This window comes from Dermacentor albipictus, chromosome 10 (assembly GCF_038994185.2).
Source record: "Dermacentor albipictus isolate Rhodes 1998 colony chromosome 10, USDA_Dalb.pri_finalv2, whole genome shotgun sequence".
Taxonomy (NCBI): Eukaryota; Metazoa; Arthropoda; class Arachnida; order Ixodida; family Ixodidae; genus Dermacentor; species Dermacentor albipictus.
Genome location: NC_091830.1, coordinates 95,389,576 through 95,412,068, shown reverse-complemented (window position 1 = coordinate 95,412,068; position 22,493 = coordinate 95,389,576). Strand labels below are relative to the sequence as shown.

Below are 22,493 nucleotides of genomic sequence, written 5' to 3'. Positions count from 1 at the left end.
GTTGTTGGAGAAGTACGGGAGAGGCCTTTGCCCTGCAGTGGGCGTAACCAGGCTGATGATAATGATGATGATGATGATGACGATGATGATGATGATGATGACATTATCGGTAGGTACCCGAGAGACGAGCCGCCGTGAGAACGACGACGAAGTGGGTCTGTGCCCTTGGCGCGAGTGAGTGTCGGCCTGGCGCTCGGGTGTAAATAGTCTGTAAATAGCCTCTTTTGTCTGTGCCTTTATACACGGAACATTCTGGTGGAGGTGCGGGGTAAGTGGCGGAGTATGTCCGAGGAGGCGGAGGACATCGGTTGCGGCAGTGACGAGCGGTCATGGCCTAGGCGCCGTCTTAGCTCAGCGTCAGCGTGGCCAGGATCGCGTTATTGCTTATGCGAGCCGCCTGCTCACACCACCCGAGAGCAGCTATTCCATTACGGAACGAGAATGCCTTGCTGTAGTCTGGGCGGTTATGAAGTTCCTTCCTTACCTTTACGATGACCCTTTTTCCGTAGTCACTGACCATCATGCTCTCTGCTGGCTCTCATCGCTAAGAGATCCTACAGGCCGGCTTGGTTGATGGACTTTGAGGCTACAAGAAGTTTTATATTCCGTGATCTACAAGTCTGGCCGCGTGCACCAAGACGCTCACAGCTTGTCACGTTACCCTCTTGACGACCCTGACTCCTCCAATATTACCAGTGCTGCTTGCGTATTCTCTGTGTCGCAGCTGCTTCATTTCGCCGACGAGCAACGTCGTGACGCCTACATCAGAGCACTCATCGACCATTTTGAACACTCTCCGAACGACGCCACAGTACGCCTCTTCGTCCTCCGCAACGGTACTCTGTGCCGTCGTAACCTTTATCTGGACGGCTCTGAGTTCCTACTTGTCATACCTAAACACCTCCGCTCAACCGTTTTAGAAGAGCTCCACGACGCACCAACGGCAGGACACGTCGGCGTATCTCGAACCTATGACCGTGTACGCCACCGTTTTTTCTGGCCGGGCCTTGCCCGCTCCGTACGACGTTACGTCGCCCCCTGTGAACTTTGCCAACGACGCAAGAAGCCTTCCCAGCTCTCAGCTGGTTACCTGCAGCCGCTCGACATCCCTGCCGAGCCCTTCCATCGTGTCGGCTTAGACCTTCTCGGTCCATTTCCGGAATCTACATCAGGAAACAAGTGGGTTGCAGTCGCGGCGGACTACGCGACCCGCTATGCCGTAACCCGCGCTCTTCCGACCAGTTGCGCAACTGATGTTGCGGACTTCCTCCTGCATGATATCATTTTGATTCATGGTGCTCCACGTCAATTGCTCACAGACCGTGGCCGTACGTTCTTAGCCAAAGTCATTGACGGCATCATGCGTGCCTGCTCATTACAGCATAAGTTTACCACCTCCTACCACCCTCAAACGAACGGCCTCACTGAGCGTTTGAACCGCACCCTTACAGACATGCTATCCAAATACGTTTCAGACGACCACCGTGACTGGGACCAGGCTCTACCTTACATCACCTTTGCGTATAACTCTTCCCGTCTCGACACTGCTGGCTTTTCTCCTTTTTACCTCTTGTATGGCCGTGAACGGACGCTACCACTGGACACTGTGCTTCCGTCCACCACAGCATCAACTAGTGCTTACGCCCGTGATGCTATCGCCCATGCTGACCATGCTCGCCAACTTGCGCGCGATCGTCTACAAGTCTCTCAAGACAAACAAAAGCAGCGCTACGACCTCCGTCACCATGATGTCAATTTTGTCCCAGGCACCCTCGTGTTGCTTTGGTCACCATCGCGTAAAGTGGGCCTTTGTCAAAAACTGCTTTCCTGCTACATGGGCCCATATCGCGTGCTTCGCCAAGTGACAGATGTCACCTACAAAATCGTTCTCGCCACGCCCACTACGTCCTCTGCTGTGACCTCCAGTGACATTGTCCACGTCGCCCGACTCAAGCCCTACAACTCTCCACGTGCCTTGGATATTTAACAGCACCGTGACGGCGCTTTCGCCGCCGGGGGGTAGTATTACGATATTATCGGTAGATACCCGAGAGACGAGCCGCCGTGAGAACGACGACGAAGTGGGTCTGTGCGCTTGGCGCGAGTGAATGTCGGCCTGGCGCTCTGGTGTAAATAGTCTGTAAATAGCCTCTTTTGTGTGTGTCTTTCTACACGTCACAACATATATATATATATATATATATATATATATGCGATATGACCCCATTATAAACTCAGAGGTGGCTCCTTAAGCAAATCATGAAATTGAAGACAGTCCGTATTCTAAATATACGATTCACGCAGACCGACTGAAAGTTATGAATACGACATCTACTGCAAAAGTGTTGTACATTATCATATCTGCCAGCATGTGAACTTTATATTTTGTAAGAATCCTGCAAAGACAATATTCCTTCTTGGGCAGATAGCACACATATTTTTCAAAGCTTTCTCTCAGTAACTGCATTGTTGGTGACATAAAAACTTTATTAACCATTATTCACTTGATGTGCTGCAAACAAAGCAGCAGTTAACTTTAAACACCAGATACTGACAACATTGCTTCTAGTTCACAGAGAGTTTTCTCAGTGCTTTTGCTGCTGCCGATTTAACCTGCTTGAGGTATCTATATGACCAGTTTTGCCCAAAGTGAAACCTCCTAGAATGTATTCGTTAGAGATTTAACGTTGCTGATAAATAAGCAGCACAAGTACCATCACAATTTATTTTTACATGCATTTTACTAATCCATCCATGCCTCAACTGCTTCAGAACATCTTAACTAACAGAACTTCGTTCTCGTTTTAATGCGACATTCGTGAAATTGTACAATGAGTTCAAATTTGTAAATTCATGAACAATTCAGGAGAGTTGACATGTATGAATCATACCTACAAAACCTAAACCTCGCGTAAGGGACAGTGATCGCTTTGTACACGCCTTGTTGCAGCGTGCAGATCATATTGTCACGTGGTAGTGACGGTGACGAAAGAAGCAGTACTGTGAAATACAAAACTAGCTTTTATTGGGCGAACCTGTGCCCACAAAACAGGCTACACTTATAGCACAACGAAAGCGGCGAACACGCTCGGCGATCGTCGAAAATCTGATCAGCGGGTCAAGAGCGTCGGCTTTTATAGATCAGTCGTCGAATGTTCCAGATTAACTGACGGGACCCGCGTGTCTTCCACAAAGTTCTACACCATTCGTGTCACGCGATGAAATCTGATAACACAAGGTTCGGCGACAACAGACACGCGGATAGAAGCGTCGATAACTTTCCAGAAACGTCGGATACATGCAGGCGCGTCCCTCGCTCTGCGATTACAGTTGTTAAGCGGCGAAACGTAGTTGCGCGATAAAGATAAGTACACGTGTCATTACCCCCCTCTTAAAAAGCATCGACCCGATGCTGCAAACAAACGAAAGTAACAAAGAAAAGCACTCGTAGCAAAGAAAACAACAAACTAAGGAAGTTCATCAGAGTCCGTAAAATGGTTTAAGGCGCACCACGTGGACCACTTCAGATCGTGCGCGGCGCCGCTGTGAGTGCGAAATGCCGTCTGGCACGACCTCATAGTCTAGTGCGCCAATACGTCGGATGACCTTGTAGGGTCCGAAATAGCGTCGCAGCAGCTTTTCACTGAGTCCTCGCCGGCGTATCGGGGTCCATACCCAAACACGGTCGCCGGGCTGGTACTCGACGAAGCGTCTTCGGAGGTTGTAGTGTCGGCTGTCGGTACGCTGCTGGGTCTTGATCCGTAGGCGGGCGAGCTGTCGGGCTTCTTCGGCGCGCTGGAGATAGCTAGCGACGTCAACATTCTCTTTGTCAGTGATGTGGGGCAGCATGGCGTCGAGCGTCGTTGTCGGGTTCCTGCCGTAAACCAGCTTAAACGGCGTGATCTGTGTTGTTGCTTGCACCGCCGTGTTGTAAGCGAATGTTACGTACGGCAGGACGGCATCCCAGGTCTTGTGTTCGACGTCGACGAATATCGCTAGCATGTCGGCGAGGGTCTTATTCAGCCGCTCCGTAAGGCCATTCGTCTGCGGGTGGTAGGCCGTGGTCCTCCTGTGCCTTGTATGACTGTATTTCAGAATGGCTTGGGTAAGCTCCGCTGTAAAGGCCGTTCCTCTGTCGGTGATGAGGACTTCTGGGGCGCCATGTCGAAGCAGGATGTTTTCGACAAAGAATTTCGCCACTTCGGCTGCGCTACCTTTCGGCAGTGCTTTAGTTTCAGCGAAGCGGGTGAGGTAGTCTGTCGCCACGACGATCCACTTATTTCCGGTTGTTGACGTCGGAAAGGGTCCCAGCAAGTCCATCCCTATCTGCTGGAATGGTCGGCAAGGAGGCTCGATTGGCTGTAGTAATCCGGCTGGCCTTGTCGGCGGTGTCTTGCGTCGCTGACAGTCTCGGCATGTTCTGACATAACGGGCGACGTCGGCGGTCAGGCGCGGCCAATAATACTTTTCTTGAATCCTCGATAGTGTCCGGGAAAAACCGAGGTGTCCAGCGGTCGGATCATCATGTAGGGCGTGCAATACTTCTGGACGAAGTCCTGACGGGACAACAAGAAGGTAATTGGCGCGGACTGGTGAGAAGTTCTTCTTCACGAGTAGACTGTCTTGAAGCGTGAAGGAAGATAATCCGCGCTTAAATGCCCTGGGGACAACGTCGGTGTGCCCTTCCAAATAATCGACGAGGCCTTTAAGTTCCGGGTGCGCTCGTTGTTGTTAGGCGAAGTCTTCCGCGCTTATTATACCAAGGAAGGCGTCGTCATCCTCGCCATCTTGCGGCGGCGGGTCAATGGGGGCGGGTGATAGGCAATCGGCGTCTGAGTGTTTTCGTCCGGACTTGTATGTTACAGTGATGTCGTATTCTTGTAGTCTGAGGCTCCACCCTGCCAGCCGTCCTGAGGGATCCTTTAAATTCGCTAGCCAGCACAAGGCGTGATGGTCGCTGACGACTTTGAATGGCCTGCCATATAGGTAAGGGCGAAATTTCGCTGTAGCCCAAACGATGGCGAGGCATTCCTTTTCGGTTGTAGAATAATTGCCTTCCGCTTTTGACAACCACCGGCTAGCGTAAGCTATCACGTGTTCATGTCCATCTTTTCTCTGGACCAGGACGGCGCCGAGGCCTAGGCTACTGGCGTCAATGTGGATTTCGGTATCGGCGTTCTCGTCGAAGTGCGCAAGTACGGGCGGCGAATGCATGCGTCGTTTGAGTTCTTGAAATGCCTCGGCCTGCGGCGTTTCCCACTTGAACTCGACGTCACATTTAGTTAGCTGCGTCAGCGGCTCAGCGATCCGTGAAAAGTTCTTGACAAATCGCCTGTAGTAGGCGCACATGCCAAGAAATCTACGCACTGCCTTCTTGTCGATGGGCTGTGGGAACTTTGCTATGGCAGCTGTCTTCTGCGGGTCGGGGCGGACTCCAGATTTGCTGATGACGTGGCCTAAAAATAGAAGCTCCTCGTAAGCGAAGCGGCACTTTTCCGGCTTCAGAGTAAGTCCTGATGTCCTGATGGCCTCTAGTACTCGTGAACGTCGAAATTTTCGGCGAAGACGGCGACGTCATCCAAGTATACGAGACAGGTCTGCCAGTTCAATCCTGCTAAAACCGTGTCCATCACGCGCTGGAACCGTTGCAGGCGCCGAGCACAGTCCGAATGGCATAACCTTGAACTCGTAGAGGCCGTCTGGGGTGATGAAGGCGGTCTTTTCGCGATCTCTTTCGTCGACTTCTATTTGCCAATAGCCAGACTTGAGATCCATGGACGAGAAGTATTTAGCGTTGCAGAGCCGATCCAATGCGTCGTCTATCCGTGGGAGGGGGTATACGTCCTTCTTCGTGATCTTGTTCAGACGCCGATAATCGACGCAGAAACGTAGGGTTCCGTCCTTTTTCTTTACCAGAACAACAGGGGATGCCCACGGGCTTTTCGATGGCTGGATGATGTCGTCGCGCAGCATTTCGTCGACTTGTTCTCTTATAGCATCACGTTCTCGCGCCGAAACTCGGTAAGGGCTCTGACGGAGTGGTCGAGCGCATTCCTCGGCGATTATGCGATGCTTGGCGACTGGTGTTTGTCGAATCCTCGATGACGTCGAAAAGCAGCCTTTGTATCGTCGGAGCAGACTTCTCAGCTGCTGTTGCTTAATCATAGGGAGATTTGGATTCATGCCGTAGTCTGGTTCGGGAACCATGGTCGTCGGGGTAGATGCGGCGGAATCCGATAGGACAAACGCATTACTTGTTTCCAGAATTTCCTCGATGTACGCGATCGTCGTGCCCTTGTTGACGTGCTTGAACTCCTGGCTGAAGTTTGTCAGCAACACTTCAGTTTTCCCTCCATGCAGTCGAGCGATCCCTCTTGCGACGCAAATTTCACGGTCTAGCAGTAGACGTTGGTCGCCTTCGATGACGCCTTCTACGTCAGCGGGTGTTTCGGTGCTGACCGAAATAACAATGCTGCAGCGAGGCGGGATGCTCACTTGATCTTCAAGCACACTCAAGGCGTGGTGAATACGAGGGCTCTCCGGCGGCATTGCTTTATCTTCCGACAGCGTTACTGACTTCGACTTGAGGTTGATGATTGCGCCGTGTTGGTCCAGGAAGTCCATACCGAGAATGACGTCTCGTGAACACTGTTGGAGGATAACGAAGGTGGCAGGGTAAGTCCGGTCATGAATGGTTATTCTTGCCGTGCAGATCCCAGTCGGCGTGATGAGGTGTCCTCCAGCGGTGCGAATCTGAGGGCCTTCCCATGCGGTCTTCACTTTCTTCAACTGGGCGGCGATGTGTCCACTCATTACGGAGTAATCGGCCCCTGTGTCGACTAAGGCAGTGACTTTGTGGCCGTCGAGAAGCACGTCGAGGTCGGTTGTTCTTTGTCTGGCATTGCAGTTAGGTCTTGGCGTCGGATCACGGCTGCATCGTGTTGAAATGAAGTTGGAACGTCGCGTCGTCAAGTCGTCTTTCGTCGGTGTAGTTTTGGCTTCCAGACTTCGTCGGGACGGCGGCGTGTCGTCATTAGGTCGTCGAGATGGTTTCTTCGTCGTCTTCGTCGGCGGCGGAGGATCTTGGTCAGTTCGACGAACAGCAACCGCACCTCCATCGGTTGCTGCTTTTAGTTTTCCGGGTATGGGCTCGCTGACCGGCCCCGGGCTGGGCCAGTGTATGGTCGGCGCTGCGGCGGCAGGTAGCGGCCTGGTGATGGCGAACGGGACGGCCGTCGAGGGCTCCACTGAGTAGCGGCGAGGTAATCGGCAATGTCACGTGGGCGCTCGCCAAGCTGTGGACGCGGCGCGTTGACGGCGAAACCTCGCAGTCCCATCTCCCTGTACGGACATCGTCGGTAGACGTGACCCGCTTCTCCGCAGTGGTAGCAGAGCGGGCGGTGGTGAGGAGCACGCCAGATGTCCGTCTTCCTCGCGTAGGTGCGCTGGGCGACGGGTGGTCGTGCTGGCGGCGGCGGCGGCGGACGACGAAACTGTGGCGTGACAGGGCCCTGGCGCGGTCGCGGAGGGGGTCCTTGACGGCGTGTGACGGCGGCGTAGGTCATCGCTTGCGGCTCACGCTGCGGCGATTCAGGGGCTACTCCAAGTTGTTGTTGGAGCTCCTCACGCACGGCGTCGGCAATCGAAGCCACTTGAGGCTGTGATGATGGGAACAGCTTTTGTAGCTCCTCCCGCACGACAGCTCGGATAGTCTCGCGTAGGTCGTCGACGGCGAGTGACTGAACTCCGGCGTAGTGGGTAGAGCTTGTACGGCGGTTGAATTGCCGGTTCCGCATTTCGAGTGTCTTCTCGATGCTGGTGGCCTCGCGAAGGAACTCTTCTACGGTCTTCGGTGGGCTTCGTATCATTGCGCCGAAAAGTTCTTCCTTCACACCACGCATGAGAAGGCGGACTTTCTTCTCCTCAGGCATATCCGGTTCGGCATGGCGGAACAGACGTTTCATTTCTTCCGTGAAGATGGCGACGTTCTCGTTAGGTAGCTGCACTCGGGCGTCCAGCATGGCTTCGGCCCTTTCCTTGCGCACGACGCTCGTAAAGGTGCGCAGGAAGCCGGTACGGAAGAGGTCCCATGTCGTCAAGGTCGACTCCCGGTTCTCAAACCACGTGCTGGCGGCATCTTCTAAGGCAAAGTATACATGCCGCAGCTTGTCGTCGGAGTCCCAGTTGTTAAAAGTCGCGATTCGTTCGTAGGTCTCCAACCAGGATTCTGGGTCTTCAGTCGCTGCTCCATGGAAGGTCGGTGGGTCCCGAGGTTGTTGTAGGATAACGGGGGACGCTGGGGCAGCCATTGGGGTTGTTTTGACCACGATCTTCTTTGTCGACTCAGGTAGAAGTCCGTGCTCTGGGGGCAGTCCTTGCAGTCTGCGGCTAGCACGCTGGTCTTCGGCGATGTTAGTTTTGTCGTCGGGCTTTGGGCTTGGATCGCGGCTTTGCGGGGGCGTTCGGTACATGAACGCACAACCACCTCCACCAGATGTCACGTGGTAGTGACGGTGACGAAAGAAGCAGTACGGTGAAATACAAAACTAGCTTTTATTGGGCGAACCTGTGCCCACAAAACAGGCTACACTTATAGCACAACGAAAGCGGCGAACACGCTCGGCGATCGTCGAAAATCTGATCAGCGGGTCAAGAGCGTCGGCTTTTATAGATCAGTCGTCGAATGTTCCAGATTAACTGACGGGACCCGCGTGTCTTCCACAAAGTTCTACACCATTCGTGTCACGCGATGAAATCTGATAACACAAGGTTCGGCGACAACAGACACGCGGATAGAAGCGTCGATAACTTTCCAGAAACGTCGGATACATGCAGGCGCGTCCCTCGCTCTGCGATTACAGTTGTTAAGCGGCGAAACGTGGTTGCGCGATAAAAATAAGTACACGTGTCAATATGCTTTGCCGTAGTGTTCAGGCTGCAGAAGAGCCGCAGATTCATATATGGTGTACAGGCGCCTCTGGCTCACCGAAGTCGTGAAACGCCTAAGAAATGTTCAATATATTGTAATCCCCACTGAAACTGCAAGGTTGTAATATCACAATATCCCGTTAGATTCTGGGACGTTTCGTACAACCGGCTACATGAAGCTGCATATGCTTGAACAAATATGTGATAGATATATCACACGCAGTTATTTGACTATTAAGTAGAAGTTCAGCAACATTATTCTATTATCAAAAGAATCACGCAAACGAACATCTGTAGGAAGTGAAAAGTGAATTGCACTACTAAGAAAATGCCTTAGCATATTGTTACGGAAGGATGAAAGAAGAGAGAGGAAGAAGATCATGGTACGCTGGCTGCTTCGTGTTATTGGTGGTCAGCCACCTTAACCACCCTGACTCATTCTGTATACATGTAGTAAATACGCTCTTTCTAGACTACCAGCGTCCCTGTAACATATTGGTGAAAGGTGCGGGGAGCCACGGCTGGAAACGGAGCTCCGCAGTCGACGTCGCATCAGCGTCCGCACCGTGAATGACTGTGAGCACGCGGGATCAACGCCGCTGCCGCCTCTTACGTCACCGTAGGTAGCTACGTCGTTGTCACCTTCGGCTGTCGTTGTGCAACCTAAGGATCCTGGAACTTTCTGCGGGGCCGATGCCGCCGACGTTGAAGAGCGGGTGCCCAGGTACGAACGCGTGAGTGAAATCAATGGATGGGACCCTACGCTTATGCGAGCTAACCTGTTGTTCTTCCTCAGAGGCGCGGCAAAGGTGCGGCACGAGAACCACGAAGAGGAGCTAATCAGCTGGGACCAATGCAAGTAGAAGTTGACAGAGTTGTTTGCCAAACCAGCCGGCCGCAATATTGCTGCAAACAGGAACAGGCCACTCGTGCCCAATCCCCTACGGAGTCCTATGTCTCTTACATCTAGGACGTGCTGGCACTTTCTCGTAAAGCCCATCACGACACGACAGAAGTTGAAAAGGTCGGGCACGAGCTTCAGGGCATGCTGGCGACGTGTTTAATCTGCTCATATGCAAAAGCTTCTCTACAGTTTATGCTATCAATAACGAGCACAGACAATTCAAGCAGGCCAAAAGCCGACGCGTCCTGCAGCCATTCGCCTGATTTCCCAGTACTGCCCCAACGTCACCGCGTGAAGATTAACTCGCACAGCAGCATGCGTCGCCATCAGAGGACGTGGTGCGAATCGTTCGACGTGAACTGCATGCGATGGTTTCGATGGCGATGAGTTTTAATGCTACGACATCTTCAGTACTACTCGTACAAGACATCGTTCGCCAGGAACTTGAAAACATTGCTTTACATTCTGTCTGTGCTGTCGCCAATCCTAGAGCTAACGAACACCCTTCTACTATTTTCTCTGCACCCCAACGCTTCTATTCGCATTATCGCAACCCGACTTAGTGAAGAACTGGGGACGACGAGCCGATATGTTTCCCCTGTCGTCGCATTGGTCATGTCGCCTCATACTGTCGCAACTCGTGGCCCTCAACACCTCACACGTCGACCAACCTGAGCCGTTTTAATGGACGTACCAACACTCTTTCGCCCACCGCCGAGTCTATCAGCGCCGAAAACTCTGCTGTGAACACGTGGTACAGCAACTCACCATCGCCGCGCGGACACCAGTCTCGTTCCCCGCAAAGGCGTCGCCCATCTTCCCGTTCGCTGCTGCAACGTCGCCTTTCGTTCCCTGTGGCTTTTGGCCGCACCCTTTTGGAAAAATAAGGAATGCAGCCCTCGCAGATGGTGCTCCATTGCCTACTGCTGCAGCAAATCCTCTGTCCGTGCCCACAAAGAGAAGTGTAATTGACGTTAAAATAGACAGCGTACCTGTACAACCACTCATTGACGCTGGACCCCACGTATACGTAGACGTATAAAGGAGCCTACGTAGACGTTTAAAGAAAGTCCTCATCCCAGCAGCTGCCCCAGTCCTTCGCGTGGCCAACGGCGGCGTGCTGGTCGTTCTTCGAACGTGTACTGCACGTTTAAATGTAGCCGGCCGCCCTACTTCTGTGCTCTTTGCTGTGATCGACAACTGCCCTCACAAAGTTATCCTTGGATTGGATTTTTATCCCGTGATTCCGCTCCATCGACTGCGCAACCGGCGTTCTTCAGTTGGAACTGCTTCAAGTCGCCGATACTCAGAGCAGCGCTCCACCGCACTTGTGTTCACTTCACGATGTGCGTCTGTCATCTGAGGCAGTCACTTACGTCAATTTGACCGCACAGCCACAGATTCTTGACGGTGAATATGTCCTTCGCCCCAGCCTCGACATAGTTTTGAACCAGAACCTTGCTCTTCCACATACGCTGGTGACGATTACTAATAACGGCGTCGCTCTTCCCCTTACGAATTTCAGCCTCTGCCCTCAAGTGCTTCCACCCAGCCTGTTCTTGGCCAGCGTTTCTAATACGTCCGAATTTGACATTGAAAGTCTGGATGCCGAGAGCGGCTTCTTAGCGTCAACTAGAGTTCTCAGCACTGGTTCCCTAACCGATGACTTGGTGAAGATGGTTGCACATGACCTCACCTCTACACAGGCCACGGACATACGTCTCCTCCTCAAATCGTTCCGTTACATATTTGATTTCGGCGATAGGCCTTCGGGACAAACATCTGTTGTTCACCACCGTATCAACACTGAAGACATGAATCGTATTCGTCAGCGTCCCTATCATGTATCGCGTGCTGAAAGTACAGTCATCCAATCAGAAGTGGACAAAATGCTTCCGAAAAAAGGTCATCGAGCCATCAGCCAGCCCTGGGCTTCGCCTGTCATCCTGGAGAAAAAAAATATGGGACGTGGCTTTCCGCATCTATTATCGCCATTCAATTAAGAACACCCGAAAAGACGTCTACCCACTAACAGGCATCGATGACGCCTTGGACTGCTTGCACGGAGCTAAATACTTCTCGTCTTTCGATATTCAATCCGGCTACTGGCAGATCTCAGTTGATGAAATGGACCGCGAGAAGACGGCCTTCATCACGCCCGATGGCTTATATCAGTGCAAAGTCTTGCCCTTTGGCATATGCGATGCTCCTGCGACGTTTTAACGTATGATGGAATCTCTTCTGCGAGGCTACAAATGGACCACGTGTCTCGGTTTCCTTGACGACGTTATTGTTTTTTCTCCCACATTCGGCAGCCACCTTGCCAGACTCGCTGTCATTCTTGCGGTCTTCCGAAAAGCCGCCCTGCAACTGCACTCAACGAAATTTAAGTTCAGGCGCCTTCAGATTACCGTGTTGGGACACCTCGCTGAGGCATTCGGTGTCCGAACAGATCCGGAAAAAGTATCCCTGTGATATGTTCCGCTTCTGACATGCGCTGCTTCACCGGCTTGTGTTCTTACTTTCGCCGTTTCGTCAAAAACTTCGCCGATGTTGCTCTGCCTTTGACAGATCTGAAAAAGAAGAACACGCCGTTTTCACGGGGCGCTGAGCTAGGTCACGCGTTCACCGCTCTCATCGGATTTCTGACCACCCCGCCCATGCTTGACCACTTTGATCCATCTGCACCGACCGAAGTCCACACAGACGCAAGCGGCCATGGCATCGGCGCTGTTCTCGCCGAACAACACAATCGTACCGAGTGCGTGATAGGTTACCCCGCCGTCTGCTGTCACCTGGCGAGAGATACTACTGCACCACCAAGCGGGAGTGGTTGGCTTTGTTTTGGGCTGTCGCCAAATTCCGGCCATAATTGACGGCCGCACATTTTCAGTCGTTACAGACCACCACGCACTCTGCTGGCTGTCTTCCCTCCAGGACCCAACAGGACGGCTTGATGCTGGGCTTTGCGGCTCCCGGAATTTTCATTTATTGTCAACTATAAGTCTGGACGTCTGCACAAGGACGCTTATGGCCTCTCTCGTCACCCCGTGGATCCTTCCGATCCTGCTGCGCATGATCCGGTGACCTGTGCGATGGCTTTGACTGACATGACCAACATGCGCGCTGAACAATAATGCGACGCGTCCTTAAACTCCATCATCGCCGGAGTTCAGTCTGGCAGCACCGACGGCATGTGCCACATTTTCGTGCTTAACGACGGCATCCTTTAGTGCCCCCTCGTCATCTGGGATCCGTCGTTCTCGAACTACTTCCCGATACACCGACGGTGAGACACCTTGGAGTTTTGCGTACATACGACCGCGTACGACACGACACCGGTTGTTCTGGCCGGGTCTCTACCGCTCTGTGCGTCGTTATGTCGCAACTTGCGAATTGCGTCAGCGCCGGTGGAAACCTCCCCTGCCACCTGTCGGATGACTCCATCCTACTGAAGTTCCCTGTGAACCATTCTTTCGCGTAGGCCTTCACCTGCTTGGCCTGTTTCTGACGACGACTAGAGGTGATAAGTGGATCGCCGTATATACTGATTACGCCACACACTACGCGATAAAAAAGGCGTTGCCGACTGGTTGCGAAAAGATGTCGCCGATCTTCTCCCCCACGACGCCGTTCTCCACCATGGTGCACCTCGACAGTTACTTACATACCGCGGCCGCTCACCCTTATCTCGAGTTGTCGACGATCTCCTCCACTCTTGTGCCACTGAGAACAAGCTGTTCGCAGCCTACCACCCACAAATGAACGGTCTTACGGAAGGTCTCAACCAAGCCATCACAGAGATGCTGTTGATGCACGTGTCCAACAGTCACCGCAACTGGGACGCCACGCTGGCATACGTGACGTTCACGAACAACTCGACCCCACATCACACAGCAGGATATTCACCCTTTTATCTTTTGTACGGTCGCGACCTCCATTACCGTTTGACACCATCCTCCCTTCTGTGCCACGTGTTGCAATTATGTACGCTCGTGAGGTCAAGGCAAGTTATGTCGCCCGATCTCATTCATTAGCCTCGCTGCATATACAAAAAGAGCGTTACGACCGGTGTCATCGCTATGTTATGTCCGCGCCTGGTGCTTGGGTGCTCCTTTGGTCACCATGTCGTCGGGTTGGCCTCTCCCAGAAGCTTCTCTCTCGCCACACGGGACCTTACGAAATCCTACGTCAAGTTAACGACGTAAATTACGAGATTTCGTTGCTACAGTTTGATGCATCCTCAAGACCGACGCCTGTTGACGTCGTGCACGTTTCGCGGCAGAAGCCCTACTTCGCTCGCAATTCTTCGCCTACCATGCGCCGAGACGGCACTTTACCCCTTGGCGGTCTTGTTACAGAAGGGTGAAAGAAGAGAGAAGCAGAAGAACATCGCGGGACACTGGCGGCTGCGTGTTGTTGGTGGTCAGCCTTCTCAACCACTCTGACTCATTTTGTATATACATTGTAAGTACACTCTTTCTATGCTACCGACATCCCGGTAACAATATAAAAAGCGTTCTGAAACCTAATTTCCTTATATGAGGGAACAAAGCACTGTCCCTGATGACGACACGCTGAAAATTGCAACAGACCACCCGAACTTCTGAACATATAATAAAAAAAGTTTTTTCGATTAAAAATGAACATTGCTGTTGTAATCTTGGCTTCTCTGCAAAATCGGAAACATTTACAAACACACGAAAACGCGCAGGACACGAAAGCAGGCTATAGAGCTTTGTAAGACAATTTATAAATAGAAGAATTTCAAACACGTTACAAACTGTCTATGGCCAAGGCACAGCGATCGAGTGCTATTTGGTGCAGCGAATAGCTCTGAAGACGACACAGCGACACACTTCTAGAAATGCCTATACGATTTCTCGCTGAGAAATTATGTACACAAAGAGTAAATTTCCTTGCACGAACTGTTGTGGCCATGCGGATGAAACAATCACCTGTGTTAGAATACTTCGTAGAAGAAAGCAAATAAACGCTAGATAAGGCTCTTGGCAACATGAATACGTCTGAGCGCAATTTTCATAAAACACTTCGCGAAATGTGCACTGCGACATGAACAACGAACATTCGAAAAGCCCATGTATCATTTTTGTCGTTTTAGTAATAATCTTGTTATCCCTATAGCAGGGCACACTTCACGAATTATTGACAAGAATGCGCGCAAGCGCCAGGCTTACCTTTGCAGGCGCACTCCGCAAAAGCTCCTTCGCGTCGCAGGTGCCACGGCATCGACTGCACCGACGGTCCTTCCGGCGTAAAGATTGTTGATTTCGGTTAAACTACTGAACGTGATAAGACAATTTTCAACGAATGTTTCAGTGCGTTGTGATTCGATGCGAGATTGCCCGAGGTTTTTCATGAGCCGGAAACAAAGGAACCTCGAACGGCCCATTACTACAATCATCGATATCGGCACACCACACGTGAAATACTGCGAGCTACGTTACGCGGTCCCTGGGGTTTTGTGATCTTTTATGCACCCAAAAGCACCACACTTTTTATCGACAAAGCGTACACACCGTAAACTATCACATCGGCCGGCATCAATACAGCGTGCTCACGCGCAAGCTGATGACGGCAAAATAATATTGTCTGTAATATTACCGGTCATGCCCCTGGGGCAGCGATTTCTGGGGGCACCGAAAGCACTCATGCTTTTGGTTGACTTAGCCGCGGTGTAATTTCGATATTATGCGACTTATACGGTGTGTTTCAGCAACGTTGCTCTCAACTGCGAGTACAGCAATCTGCGGAACAGCCGCATGGACCTCTCACGGCCGGGAAGTCGGTTTGAAGTTCGCAGTATATTGTCGTTTGGTTTGTGATCGTTCCAAGATGTTCCTGCCTTAGAGCGAAAACTCCACTCCTCGAGGTACAACTCCCAAGGTCAATCTCGGCGCGCATTTGACCTTCAGCAACTGGCGGGCAAGTGTGAAGTTGTGAGGTCAGGTCACGTGATTCACTGCTGAGAGGCGTCGCAGCTCCGCTCGCTCGTGCCTTGCCGCTGTGCAGCACGTGATTGTGGCGAGGGTTTAACAGCTTCTTCGCGGGCGCTTGGACGCTCAGTCGCGCCATGGATTAAGCACGTACCAGATCGAGCGCGTCCACTCTTCGCCGCAGGCGCCAGGCTGAGGCTGAGCACGCTGTCGATACAGCTCGCCGGGAAGAAGAACTTAACAATAAGCGTACCTAATTAGCGACAGAGACAAATGAGCGAGAAGGTCGACTCGAGAAGAAACGCAAGTATGACCGAGGCAAGACTTTAATGTGTTATAAAATATTGAAAGACGAAAACATTAAGAAGCTTAACAGAGCTTTCGCTCGCATAGCTAAGTTCTAGCCATGTCGAACCCTAGCCACTCTTTTTCTTTGGTGCAATAAATGACGCATTTGGAGTAGAGTGGTCCCATCATTACACTTTGTTTCGGCTTGTCATTTTGTGTCGTGATGCGTGTGCGTACTGTTCATGAGTAGGGCCCTAGCTCCAGACATCGGACGCTGCGGCAGCGGTGCCTTAATTTGCTTTGTTGTGAACGTGTTTGTACTCAATGTAAGAATGTCCGTACTAAAAAAAAAACTAAACTATGCTCCTCTACGTGCCAGAACTACGATCTGATGATGACCGACGCCGTAGTGGGGGACTCGGGAAACTTGGACCACCTGGGGTTCTTTAACATGCACCTAAATCTAAGTACACGGGTTTTCTCGCATTTGGCCCCCCTCGAAATGCGGCCGCCGTGGCCGGGTTTCGATCCCACGACCTCGTGCGTACTAGCCCAATATTATGGCCACTAAGCAACTCCAGCGGGTAGAAGGTGAGTATTGCCGGTCGCCGGCGCTTTGGGACGCTGCTTGCATTCTGTGGCGTAGCGTGCGTGTGTGCGCGCGCGATATGCGTCGTTGGTGCGTCAGCGCTTTTCGATGAGCAAGGACAGCGAAATCGTTTTCGGTGTGTGTATGTGGGTGTACAGGCAGCATTGTTAAAAGATAATAATGCCAGCTATTGGTCGCGCAATTTTACCACAGTTCGAAAATGGCCCCGGGCATATTTTACTAGGTGTTAAATTATGTGCATAGCAAAAACAAAGTTCTTGCCCGAAGCTGGTCAAGCAATAAACTGCTATGGATGATTCCATTCAATATGGATGCCAGGAATGTTCAGATTAAACCAGTTTTTGTGCCAAGCAGGCGCCCTTGTTTCGTGCCAGTGTGTCCAGTATTAGCCAGTTTAGTTCCTTTACAGGGCCTTTCTTAAGGCCTATTTATTTGTCAGAGGGTGTTGTTTAAACCTGCTTAGGTGCTAAACAGGCCCCATTTTCGACCTATTTCTGTTTCGGGGCGCCATGTTTGAATCTGTTCGCATGCTAAATGGACACTTGTTCCGGCCTATTTCTGTGTCGGAGGGTCCTGTTTAAACCTGTCTCCGTGCCAAACAGGACTCCGTTCAGACCTCTTTGGGTGCAAATGGGTCTTGTTTCTACCTGTTTCTTGCCAACCAGGTCTATATTAAACCTGTTTTATTCCTGTATAGCCTTGTTTCAATTTAAACAAGATTTTCCAATAGAACGTTGTGTTTTTCATGGGTTTGTACACGCAGAGAGTCACAATAACGAGATAATATTGGCTTTTCTGAGCTTTTATTCGTCGCCGCAAGCTGCAACCTCATAGCAGTGCCATTTTGCAGACGGCTTCAGGGGCGTTCCAATAATTTGGCTCGATGCTCTCTTTTTAGCTGTCTCCGTCGACTGCCTCCGACGCCGGCCTGTATTGGGACGCACCTCAGATCATCGCTGAGAGACAACACAAATGACCGTCACCTCAAAAGGGTATGCACTCGAATTTGTTAGTACCGTTACATGGCCATACCAGAAGTGGCCTGTCATCTCTTGTTCAGATTTTTGCGCCAAGAGACTATCACCCACAAAAATTTCTCCACACAGTGTACCGACTGCAAGAACACTCACGGAGCTTGAAGAGCTGCTACGGGCTATTTGTCACAATATCCGATAGTCTCATTCACTCCACCCCGTCAAAATATTGCTACGGACCAGTATTCCAGCTGTCCAATGACGAAGAGGCCAGTGGGGCGAAGAGGACGATGACGATAAGCGGCTAGCGAGGGCTGTTGCATTTTGGCCAAGTGCAGCGTTCTGATCTGTAAATATACTTGTATATAGCGTCGCGTCGGCATCATCCCACGTAACAATATTGTAACCAATGCAGATGCCAAGGCCAATGCTTTTGATCTATCTATCTTGCTTACTCACCGTATATTTTTATTCCTTATTCTAAGTTCCAAGCATTAGGTTTAGCTATCGGAAAAAAATCACATTTGTCTGTAGGCAACATCGGCCGTTCGTGAGAAGCACATTTGAAGGCACTAATTATGCATTGCTAGCGCGTTCACTTAATTTATGCTCCCGCATCCCTCTCGCTAAGAACGTACTTTATTCCAACAGCGCTCCCGCATTACTGAAAAGCCGAAACACCACCATCGCTCTTATCATGATGCTGATAGACTATCGCCGCTTCACCAAGACGCAGGAGTTCAGCACCAGTCGCTGCGAAAGGTGGATGCCATTCTACTAACGAATACAAAAATGGCTTGCCAATGTTCCCGCATTGTAATGAATCAAACATGAGGCACTTCGAACCGACAAAACATCGGCAAGCAAGGTTACTATCTTTTAATTAAAATGAAGCGTCTTTTCATCACAAGGACGAGGGTAGACTATGGATAACAGGCTCACCCGCCACAGCAACGTAGTGGCTATGGTGGTGTGCTGCTTAGCCCAAGGTATCAGGATCAAACTCATGCCCGCAGCGGTTGTACTTCGAAGGGCGCTAAAAGCAATAACAGCTCTGTATCGTCTATTCAGCGCACGTTAAAACACGCAAGTTGGTCAAAATAATCCGCAGTTTCTTACTATGGCGTGCCGAATAATGAGGTTATGGCTTAGGCAAGGAAAAACACGGAATTCAGCTTTGATTTTGCGTGTGGAAAAAAGGGGCGGGGGTACAGATGGGAATTTTTTCACGAGGTGAATTCGATACTCCTTGACAGATGGAAAACAGTGGTGCCTTAAGGGGCTTGTTCACAGAACATCATGGACATTAAGAATATATGAGCAAGATATCATCATCACCACCATCATCATCATAAGCCTAGTTTAAGTCCGCTGCAGGACGAAGGGCTCTCGCTGCGATCTCCCATTATCACTGTCCTGCGCCAACCGATTCCAACTAGCGCCTGCAAATTTTGTAATTTTATCACCGCTCCTGGTCTTCTGCGGCCCCCCGCTGCACCTTCCATCTCTTGACACCCATTCTGTAACCCTAACCCTCACCCTAGCGTTACGCCTAACATTCTTCGTTCCGTCGTTCTTTGCGCGGTCCTTGACTTGTTCTCGTGCTTCTTTGTCAGCCTCCTACTCTCTGTTTCGTATGTTAGCACCTGTAGTATGCACTCATTGAACACCTTTTAATTGATAAGCGAAAGCTTCCAGTTGGGATTTGAAAATCTTTTCCGTATGCACCCCAACCCATTTTTACACTTATGTGTATCTCCTCGTCGCCACCAGGGTTTCCCGTGAGTTATTAACCTAGCTAAACGCACTCATTCCCAGACCCTAGAGACTGGCTGACGATCCTGAACTCTTATTCCTTTGCCAGGCTATTGATCATCATCTTTATTTTCTGCATATTAATCTTCAACTCTACTCTTACACTCTCTCTGTTAAGATCCTGAAGCGTTTGTTGTAACTCCTCCCCAGTGTTGCTGAACAGGACAATGGGATCTGCAAACCGAAAGTCGCTGAGATATTCGCTGTTGATCCTTACTATTAAGCCTTCCCCAGTTTAATAGCTTGAATACTTCTTCCAGCCGTGCAGTGAAAAGCACTGGATAGATTTTGTCTCCTTGCCTGAGCGCTTTCTTTATAGGTATCTTCCTACTTTTCTTGTGGACAATTGAGGTAGCTGTGGAATCTCTGTAGATATTTTCCAAGATATTTATGTATCTCGTGTGTACTCCTTGATTGCGTAATGCCTCTGTTACTGCTGGCATCTGTAGTGAATCAAATGCCTTTTCATAATCTATGAATGCTATAAAGGGAGATTGAGCGTACTCTGCAGATTTCTCAATTACTTGATTGATCACATGGATGTAATCCATTGTAGAGTACCCTTAGTGAAGCCAGCCTGTTCTCGTGGTTGACTCAATTGCACGGTTGCCCTTACTCTATTGAAAATTATCTTGTTTATTATTTTATGCAAGAAATGCAAACTAATTGTCCTATAATTGTTCAATTCTTTAACGTCGCCATTTTTGTTGATTAGTATTATGTTGGCATTCTTCCAGCTCTCTACGACCCTTGAAGTCATGAGACACTTTGTATAAAGGGCCGCCAGCTTTTCAAGCATGCTTTCTCCTCCATCTTGGATTAAATCGGCTGTTATTCCATCTTCTCCTGCCGCTTTTCCCCCTTTCATGTCTCGCAAGGCCCTCCTAACTTCATTGTGTTATAGAAGGAATTTCTGTAACCTGTTCATTACTACTTCGAATGGAGGTATCGTAGCTGCTCTGGGTGCTGTACAGGTTTGTATGGAATTCTTCTGCTGCTTTTACACTATATGTTCGAAATTCCTGATGATATAACCCACCTTATTTTTCAGTACATATATCTTGGTTTGTTATGGGCCAAGTATTCTTCAGGTTGATTTCATGCTGCGTCAATTTTTACTGCTTCCTCAGTTTTTCTAGAGTTATAATTTCGAATATGCCTTATTTTCTCCTCGTTGATCAGTTTTGACAGCCCAGTGAATTCTATCGCTGCAGTTGGACACTTTCATTCATGTCATTTCTTTATTAGGCCCTTCGTTACTTGAGAGAGCTTACCTATTGATTATCTTGATACGTTATTATCCACTTGAATTGCTGCTTCTGAAGGCAGTCTAGTTACGGTTTAATTGATTGCCTGTATGTCATCGTCACCTCTCCTTCCTAAGGCTGCACAATTCTTTGCAAGTACCAGCCTGAATTGGTCTACTTTTACCCTTATTGTGTCTAGGTTGGTCTGTTCCTTCTCGACCATTTTTACTCTTTCACTCTTCAAATTAAGGTGAATCCTGCACCTAACCTATGATCACTGCACTTTACCCTATCTAACATTTCTACATCCTGCACTATGCTGGGACCGGCAGAAATTATGAAATCATTTTCCATTCTTGCTTCATCATTAGGGATTTTTCAGGTGCAATTTCTGTTGCTGCACTTCCTGAAGAAGGTGATCATTATGCGCAGCTTATTCCTTTCCGCGAATTTTACCAGCATTTCTTCTCTACCCTTATGAAAATGACTGTTGAAATGTTGTTGGCATATTGTTGACGAATTGTTGACTCAATAGCCTTTCAACAATACCTCAACAAGTATTGAAACCACAGAGCAATAATTCAACAGTAAAGTTGTTGGGCAGTTCACAACAAAAAAGTCGTTGACTAAATTCTGTTGGTATATTGTTTAATAGTGTTGAGTATTATTGAGCCATTGTTGAGTAATTTTCAACAATAAAGTCGTTGACTAAATTCTTTTGATATATTATCGAATAGTATTGAGTATTATTGAGTCATTGTTGAGTAGTTTCCAACAATAAAGTCGTTGACTAAATTCTGTTGATATATTGTTGAATAGTATTGAGTATTATTGAGCCAATGTTGAGTAGTTTTCAACAATAAAGTCGTTGACTAAATTCTCTTGACATATTGTTGAATAGTGTTGAGTATTGAACCATTGTTGAGTAGTTTCCAACAATAAAGTCGTTTACTAAATGTTGTTAACTTATTGTTGAATAACATTGAGTCACGAGCAATATTGAGTTTCGAAGTATATGTGAAAAACACAAGAACATACATATGTGTGCGTTTTTTTCATATATATGTTGCTTTACTGATCACTTATTACCATTACATATATACAGGGTGTTGTTTCACGTTACTTGAACCATAGACGTATATACACGTGTTTCAGCTAACTTTACTCAGAGTTTAAAAATATGCCGATGCACCATAAGACGATGCGACCAAATGCATGTTGCTCACTCTTGTATGTGTTACGCTATTCTTGTATTTTTCCTAAGTAGTTAAGTTGTCAAGAAAATTAGCCATTCTGAAAGAACAAAGTTAGGCGAAAAATTTCAACTAGAAAGTTCTAGAGCACTTTGTAAAACGTCCGATTAGGCCATTTCTCACTTTCTATCTATTAGTGTTATTGTTTTTCAGCTTACTGCGGATGCCCGCGAAATACAAAAAATATCACCTGACATACCCGCTTGCGCGCCGTGCTTGCAGCGCTCTCAAACGAGCATACCATCGAGCAGGGTGTATTGCCGCTTAAAAGGCGACAGGGCAGTGACGAAGGCGTTGGCTGTGGTATTGACGCCAGCGACGTGCTTCCCTCGCTGCGGTTCATGATGGCGATAAGCAGGTACGGGTGTTCACACCGGTCAAATGGTATGTTTTCGTTTGTGCGCGGGAGGCTTAGGAGCAGTGCAATCACGACTCGCAGGCGGGCATGTCACGTGGTGCTTTTTGTATTTCGCGAGCATCCGCAGTAAGCTGAAAAACACTAATACTTAACACATAG

General features: G+C 49.5%; 1 long non-coding RNA gene across 1 annotated transcript; it reads left to right on the top strand.

Moving 5' to 3' along the window:
• Positions 1–15,938: 15,938 nt before the first annotated feature.
• On the top strand, positions 15,939–18,993 carry LOC139050794 (uncharacterized). Its single transcript, XR_011509084.1, has 3 exons — positions 15,939–16,107; positions 17,586–17,679; positions 17,794–18,993. It is a non-coding gene; the product is annotated as an uncharacterized lncRNA (long non-coding RNA).
• Positions 18,994–22,493: the final 3,500 nt, after the last annotated feature.